The sequence below is a fragment of the Prenolepis imparis genome, unplaced genomic scaffold (assembly GCF_030444845.1).
Source record: "Prenolepis imparis isolate NDT839.2.m4 unplaced genomic scaffold, iyPreImpa1.0 SCAF_11, whole genome shotgun sequence".
NCBI classification, from domain to species: Eukaryota; Metazoa; Arthropoda; class Insecta; order Hymenoptera; family Formicidae; genus Prenolepis; species Prenolepis imparis.
Window position 1 is genome coordinate 13,712,104 of NW_028141169.1, and position 9,583 is coordinate 13,721,686.

Below are 9,583 nucleotides of genomic sequence, written 5' to 3' on the forward strand. Positions count from 1 at the left end.
TAAAAAGCTGTCGAGAAAATCTAATATAAAAAAGAATTAATGAAAACGTTCAGAAATCAAAATGTTGAAAGTAACAATAACTAGGAAAAACATAAACTGAGCCACAATTTTGAGTCATAGCGTGTTCTTACGATGAGAAACACAATGGACACTTTACAGCCTAGCAACAGCGAATCTACCTGCGTGTATAACCGTTTTAGATGTAAGGGGTTCCATTGTGAAACCATTTCTCTCTCGACCTGCCTGCTGTTACTCGTTTGTTGGGAAAAGATATTCTTCGTACTTTTTTTTCGTCCGTCTTCAATTTTATAAGTTTAGCTTTGTTTGATTTTGTCTCGTTTCAAAGGCTCGCATGATTTTCACAAAAAAAATTTATTCTTCTCTATTTACTTTCATTTTTAATATATATGATAATTATATTAAATTTTGATTGACAAATGACATGAGTTCTATATATAAAGTGATAATACATATAGCTTTCTACTATTACTAATCAATTTCTCAAATACAACTTTCTACTTTTACTACTATTATTAATTTTCATATTTTTTCGATTAAAAAATATATGACGAAGAAGCGATCAGTGCCATATACTTGAGCTTAAGTATTTTCTCTTTCTTTTTTTGGATAAGAAATAAATTGCTAAAATTATGTGCGTCATCTAATAATACCTAATTACATGATATTATCATGGAATAATCATTTTTGACATAATGCCTTGTAATTTCCTAGTAATTTTTTTGATGTTTAGTAATAAAAATAACTTCCATATTCTCTTTCTCTCTCACATATAATTTTCCGTCACATTGTGTCAATAATCTGTCATATAATAATATCTATTCACGTTCATTAAATGTCTACTAATGCCTACTCTGTCTCTCTCTATTCCTATTATTATTACTAATATTCACCAAATCTATCAAACAATATCTAGTAATTTTAAAAAATAGTATTCACTGAAATCAAAGTAAGTAGTGAACTTGAATCTGTATATCACAATGCCCTGAACAGCATCCCTCAGATATTCATTCCAATTGAGATAGAGTACCATTTATCTCTCTCTTCACCCTCTTCTCCTTCTATTCTCTTTTTTCAAATATGAACACTTCCTATTATGAGGATTTAAGCCAAAAAGCTAGATTTTATTGATAAAAGAACGTGTATATTTTTGTAAGTATATAGTTATGTTTTGTAAGTATATAATTAAGTATATAATTATAGTATGTAGTTATAATATATAATAGTAGTACATAATTATAGTTAAGAGTGTATAATTATATAGTATATTGTAACATGTAAACATACTTATAATTATATGTATAGTTAAGTATACAGTTATAGTATATTTCTATAGTATAGTAAATAGTTATAATATAGTTGTGTAATTATATATAATTGAATAGTAAGAAATACAGCAACACAGTAGAAAATTGGGAAAAGAAGTCAAAGTTTGATCATCAAGTTTAATCAAAAGTCAGGTTTAGTGCTCGGTTTATATATCCGCACCTGTCCATGATTCAAAATCGTTATGCCGCATGTTGCTGCAGACGGGGAAAGGTGGTCGAGGGGCACCCATGTTCCAGATGGTGAGACCCAAGACCAGTTCTTAGCATCGTCAGCGATTCGCTTCAAAGTAAGTTTTCATCAACAACAAAGCGCTCCGCGTTCCATTTCATTCTCATTTTTTTTAAAAGTTTGATCGATATAATTATGAGAAGTTTTATGAGAAGAATTATGTCGAGTTTCTTAAGTTCTTAATTATAGTAACATTAGAGCAAATTATTCTCCTAGATATAGGACGATGACATCATCCGACATCATCACGTCATATTGTAAGCTCTCTCCTTTCTCATGTTATTTTCTCGCGAGAAATTCTGTACCGAAATGGACGAAAAAGGTTTTAAATTCTCTTTCTCTTGAAATTTCAAACAATTATTCCTTATAACCAAAGGTCGGATAAATATAGGCGTATACTAAATGCGATTTATATTCTATTTAATAAACACTCGAATGAATCTACCTAATGCATATTGTCATTAATTTAACTTTTTATCATTAACTGCGCATTATTGCTGCAAGAAATTATAAAACACGGGATGAAAAAATTTATTAGTTAGGAATTCAAATAATGTTCTAATTATTCGCCAGCGATATCTTTCGACTAACAATAATTAATCATTTTAACAGAATAAATCGAATTTAGTTTTTGAATTTCAAAATACACATAATAAAGATAATTCCTCTGGAACAAAAATTTACAATTTAAATGCAATACAATAGGCAAACAATAAACTAAATATTTATATAGAAACGCACAGCGTTAAACGAAAATGGGATGCATTGAAAGAAATAGAACTACTGGAATAATGACTTTTATAATGAATTTTTTTCATTTATATATTTATTTATTGTGTTGTTTAACAAAGTTATACTTGAAATTGATAAAAAATACGACTTTGTTAATTTAGAAGGTATCTTCAACCCATTTATGCTTTAAAATTGTTTATAATTGTTTTCTTTTGTAGTGATTTTCCTTTCACTAGTTTATTTAAATTGTTCAAAAGTTTGTTTCGCGCGCGTAAATAGCATCTCGATCATCGAAGTGTATTGTAATACGAAAATACATTATTGAAATATACAAAATATTGAAAATACAATACATCTATGTGAATGTGGCTTCTGACTTTTTATAAACTAAGTTTCAAATACAGAAAATAATAACATTTCGTTTGTTTGTAGTAACCATTTCGTTTGTAGTTGATCGATAAAAAAATACGGCACTTGAAAAAACATGATTGTCATCCAACTATAAAATAAAAAAATTACTGTTTTTAATTTAAAATTATTTATAATTATTTATAATGATTTTAATTCAGCTTTTTCTTTCGCCTAAATACACTGTTTATTACTAATATAGGTTCACAATTGACAAAAATTGCAATTTATTTTGATTTGAAAAATATTTCAAATCCGCTTGTGACATATTTTTTAGAGTCAACTGCAATTGTTTTGTTATTTTCCTTTCATTTAAACAATTCATTCAAAAGTGTTACAGTATATTTATATTTAATAAAAAATAAAACTTTGCCAATTTTAAATTTTGCACCTTTTTTTCAATTGCAAATATATTATAACTTTTGAACAATTTAAACAAGTTATAAATGTAAAGAAAATCATTCGTCAATCTTCATGAAAAATATTTTTTTCCGAGGATCCGAAGATGAATCGATACATTCAAACTTTTTAGTTAATTAATAATTTTAATTAATTAATATATATATATATAATTTAAAACAATTAATCACATTTATATTATTTTGAGAACGAAATAAATGTTAAATAAAATTGAACATTATGTTTTCAGCAGTTATTTCTTCGTTGAATTCATATTCTTATCATAAAACAATATAGAGACGCGTATGTGAATGATTCATTTTGTTATCTTTTCAACGTAACATTTCAATATAACACAATTCAATATAAATTTTAAAACTCACTTTTGTATTTTGTCTTCGCTCTTAAAAGAAGAAGAAAAGCAGATATATTGTTAAAGTAACACGCGATTATTAATATAAATATTCCTTTTAAAAAATGCTATTTCGCAGGCAGTTCATCTAATCACAAGGTACTATTGTTATAATATTTCTTAGACGAAAAAAAAAAGATCTTAGGAATAAATAACATTCTTTTAAACACGCAAAATGGATACTCTTATTCCTTTTTGGCTGGCTTTTTGCTGGAGACCGCAAGGACAAACCGCAAACTGCCTCAGAATTCAAAATAACTCCCGTTTCAACCTCGTTACGAGATAATGAAAGCTTATCATTTTTTTCTGTATTATATATATACATAGTGACATTAGAGAATCACAGAGGCTAAAATATTATTTGATACATGTAGAACATTGTTTGACTAACAATAAGACATTGTTTGACTAAGACATTGCTTAACATTGTTTAACATTGTTTAAATAAGACATTGTTGACTAAATTCAGTATCATAGCATTGAGTATTCATTCAGCGTTACATTCAGTATTCATTATTATTTAGTCAAATTTCATGTTCAAAATGGACAAGTTTTCTTATGAAGAACTGGCTGATATGCATTTGATTTATGGGGAAGCTAGATATAATGGAAGAGAAAAAAATATACTTTATTTAAAAAATCACTCTAATGCAAAAACGGCTTATTTGCGAATATGGGTTTATTGACAAAATTGACTTGTTTCGATGTCCTTTATAATCATCTGAAGTTTGTCGGTTAAAGTTTTGGGACACCCTGTATATGTATATGTATGTATATATGTATATATATGTGAGTTGGTGTGCATGTGTTTGTACGCGTGCGCGTGTGTTTGTGTATGAGTGCGTGCGCGTGCGCGTTTCCATCATTAACAGTATTCAAGATAGTATATATTATTAATGATTTTTATTTCAAATATATACTATAGCATATATGAAGAATCATTTATGCAAGAAGGAATGTGACGTATGTAAATGGTAAATAATAGATAATAAATTTTTATAGAAACCATTTTTATAGAAACGCGATACATAATTAAACTTGACTATTAATGTCAACCCTTCGTCACATGTCTAGTGATCGATCTTTTTAAATTAATTTCTCATTAATTATTAAATGTAAAAATTGTAAAAGAAGATTATCGTAGAGATTTTCCTACTCGGTTTAATCCGCTCTATCTGCACACGAGAACTCCGGCGATTATTAATCGGACACCCTGTATATAGGTTTGATTACAATGATGAATTTATTCGTGTATTAATGCGATGAATTCTTTGAATTAATAAACGAGTAATATTTAATTTAAAATATATGCGCATTTTTAAAGATGTGATATAAAATACTGTTTATTTCGATATGATCTTCATTAAGATAACGCAAAATGCATGAGTTTGATTTGCATCAGCATTGCGTTGCAAATTTATACTGCTGTAAGGACATTCCCGAGTCACATTATACATATGCAACGGTATAGTCACGTTATACTAATTAAGCCGTTTCCATCCAAGCAACTTGCTTACAAGCACATATGGATAAATTTTTTTTATTACGTTTTAACTTAAAGCGATTAAATATGTGACTTACTTTAATTAGACAACAGAAAGATGTTCAACTTAAGCTTGACTAAAATATTTATGGCAGGTAAGCAATAAATCGATGAGCAACTCATCTTTAATTATGTGTATACAATGCAATGTTCTAAAATAAAAACTCGCGTATTTATTTCTATTCATTATTAATGAGCCGTAATTTTAAAATGAAGTAACAGATAAGAATCGGTCGTATAAATTGTTTTTTAATCGATTGTTCATTTTTAATCATTTACAAATCATTTAATTTAATCGTTTATGTAAATTAATTAAATTATATTAGAATTTATCATAATGTACAAGCAAAAATGTCAATCAATAATGTCAGTGAAAAAAAAAAGAAAAGAAAACCGAACATTTTTTTGCAACCGCCTCGTAAAGCTACTTCGGGAATTACTGCATTGCCATTGCGTTTGATGTAGGTCCTCAAGATGGCGCCACATAACGCAAAAAGTAATTTGCTAATAATTGCTAGATTTATATGTCTCACAATATATGCACATACACATAATGACTTTTCTTCTTGATGTTGTCTCATTTCAAATCGTGCAACACTAATCGCATTAATTAAAAATCAATATTAAAACGTATCACTTACCGGTGCAAAATCCGGCTTGTAGCACGTGAGATATAACCTCGTTTGCGCTCACTCACTAATAAAGTCGAGTCTCAAGAAGAAACGCGTTTAGAAGAGGCACACTCGAATCCATATATCCGTAAGTATATAGGAGAATTTCTTGATTTACACTTTTATATATACGATCACAACATCGCGCGTATCACTCACTATTGAGCAACAGACAATCAGTAATAGACATCGTGAGGTTAGGATAGTATGAACACGTAATACACGTAATGTATATAACGCGGCGCGTGGCGCGACGTAGCACTTGTTTTGTTCTGAAAATGCACTCCAAAAAAACGATAAATAACAGCGTGACAGGACGACGCACACTCTTCGCGATGGTCGGCGCGGCAATGATTCCGGGTACATTGGCTCGCTGCAGTCGGCGATGGTGGGAGACCAAGTTCCGCGACAGGGGGAAGACGGTATTACTACGCGCGTGTTGGTTGGAGGGATCGGCGGTGCGGTACAGAGAGGGAAAAGAATTCTATAAGCGCGAGACTGTGTGTGAGAGAGGTAGCAGAGAGAGATACATAGTAAAGTGGTGGCTGATTTGGAGGAAGGGGATATATAGGATAGTTTCTAAGGGGAGCAGCAGAGCGAGCGTCTCGGAAGATTGAGGCAAACGGCCGTTTGTATAATTTTTTCTTTTTTTTTTAGTAGCATCCCAAATAAGAGAATAAAAAAGTCAAAATGATGTCAATTTGACGTCATATTGATCAAATTTGGACATAATTCATGTCCAAATTTGGTTAATACGACGTTAAATTAACATTATTTTGACTTTCTGTTCTCCTTGGGATATTTTTCCATTTACTGGGTGGGCCGAAAGTTACTTTCTTATTTTGAAAAATCGTATATTTTGTGCTTCTAACAATTTTTGCATCTTTCTCCCAGAAATAGTAATAATATTAATATAGTGAATGGTACTACTAGGGTTGCCAGATGGCCGGGATTTCCGGGAAAGTCCCGGAATTCTTCAGCTTGTCCCGTGTCCAGTAATTAAAGTCTTTTGTCCCGGAAAATCAGAATTTCAACAAAATCATAATATATAACATTCATGTTTCTAAATGGTATCTAATTAACGCATTTTATTAGTTTAAGCATTAGTCAAAAAAGAGCCAAAGAAGAATCAAACCTTTTAAGTTACTTTCTTTTAATTATAAAGTATTTTATTTTTATTTAAGTATATGTTAACTTTATTTAAACATTGCCCAAGATACAGTTAATTTTTTAAATAATTTATGTAGTTGATTTAACTATAGTTCTTATCTAATATTAATTTTTACTTAGACAATACAAGTTGTATGTATACTATATTAATCGTGTGGCAATTATTATATTTTTCACAAAAAAAAAACTTTTGTTTTACTTTACCTTTAAATGTGTAAGGTTCGAGGTTAAATTGCGAAGGTCATTAATTAATTAAAAATTTACCTAAAATCTTTTAACAACCTATTTTTCAGCTGTCGCCTAAAAAATGTCCCGGAAATAGTTATTTTACATCTGGCAACCCTAGGTACTACAGTTCCTGACAACACTTACAATTATAGATAATGGTGATCCATTGTATCTCCTCACTCTTGTAATTAGCTTGTTGTTTGAATCCAGCCTGGAGCCTAACATCAGGCTTAATAGATTCGACACCCTTGCTTTTCTAGCTTCTGAGAGATTATAATTTCCAGGAATAAAGTTTAATCCAAAAAGTTTATAATGGATAAGTACATGCCTTATTCAGAATTGTGGAAATTGAATTATGTGAATTTGAATGAAGAAAACGGGAAAGGAATTATAAATATGGGTTCAATAGGATGGTGCTATGACTCTCGTGAAACTATGATAATTTTAAGAGATTTTTCTTTAAATCGCTTATTATATTTCTAGAGTTTAGTACCGGAATCTTGACCTTATAGCTTCGGATTACTTTTTGTGATGTTATCTAAAAAGAGTCGGTTTATTTTATTATTGGTAAGCCCAATAATTTGAATGAATTAAAACACAACATCACTGAAGAAATAAACATTTTATCACCTAAAATTTTATGTAAGTAAAATAATGACAAATGTTGTGAAAAGAGTTCAAATTTGTAAACGGTCTGTATAGGCGACCATTTAATATTTAATGGATATAATTTTCCATACCTAATACAAAATTTACAGTCAAAAGAAATCAGAAAGTGACTTTTGGCCTACGCTGTATATCGACTATAAATGCTAAATTGTTTATCGACATTGTAATTTTATAACATAATGAACCATCTTCAAATCACAGATAATTGCGAAATATGAGAAAGATCACGATAATCGAACAATATTAAAGAGTTTAAAACATCATGATAATACAAAATTATATTACGTATTATATAGAATAAATTATTCTAAATTAAAAAAAATTTTTTAATTTATATTTATTATATATTATATATGTATAACTCATCGATCGCGCGCTTCAATAATTGATGAAAAAACACATACCATTTCAAATACATGTCAAGTACATGGGAATAAGCGAAAGTGTAAAGTAGACTTTTAATGCGCTTGCGCAATGTTACGAATTATTACCAGCGGAAATATTTATCTCACGCGTAGCATGTCATACCATATCGTGCTCTGTTCGTGAAAAATCTTCGTTGTAACTGCTTGGTTGGTAACGCGATCGCTCACGTCGATTAAGGCAACATGTGTTCGAGGAGTGTGTAAACACAGTCACTGTGCTTCAAAGTATAAAAGCAAATGCACTTTAATGTTACTATACATATATATTATTAAAGTATAGTTCGTTTATCTTACAGAGAGGAGAGAGAGAGAGAGAGAGAGAGAGAGAGAGAGAGAGTGTGTGTGTGTGTGTGTGTGTGTGTGTGTGTGTGTGTGTGTGTGTGTAATGCTTTGATTATGTTTACTACAAGTTTACATTTTTATTTAACAAATTCTTTATTTTGCCTACATAAAACTTAATGTACATGTAATACAGGGTGTCCTGTACTCAGCGAATCACTGATATACAGGGTGTCCCAGAATTCGCGGACACGGAATGCACAGCGTGATTGTCCGTGCCAAAAGAAACAACTTTTTCTTCTGACAAAATTGCGTCTGAACACTATTTTCTAAATGAGAGCAACTTAAAACTTCTCTCATTTAAAAAATAGTGTTTAGATATAATTTTGTCAGAGGAAAAAGTTATTTCTTTTGGCACGGAAAATCACGCTGTGCATTCCGTGTTCGCGAATTCTGGGACACCCTGTATAGTTAGATTCCCGATGTCATTTGGAGACGATTTTTCCTCAGTGAAAATGTCGAGGGAGGTCATTTTTTACATGTTCCCAATTTTTGCCATCATGTATCTTTGCAACTAACAATAAGTTTTAGGCCCTGCGCACAATAGGAAAAATATTAGGAATAGGAATAAATATTAAGCATTAAGCTTCCTGCACAATACAAAAGTACAAGCGCAATAGGAACAGAAAATAGAAAATATTCATCAATAGAAGCAAAGAATATCCATTGTTATCCCCTAATATCTATCTGCTTTTGTTGATGCACGGATATTTTTATTCTCTGTTCTTATTGTCTATACTTTTATATTGTGCAGTAGGCCTAATGCTTAATATTTATTCCTATTCCTAATATTTTTTCTATTGTGCGCAGGGCCTTACATTAAAATTCTATTAAAATAATATTAAAATAATATTAAAATAAATAACTTCTACGTGAAATTAACTAAAAAAATGTGGTTTTGTTAATATTTTGTTTCCACAAAACTTGTTTGCGAAAAACTCTTTATTTTCAATCGCTTATAATTTGAAAATTATTGGTGCCTCGACATTTTCGCTGAGGAAAAATCATCTCC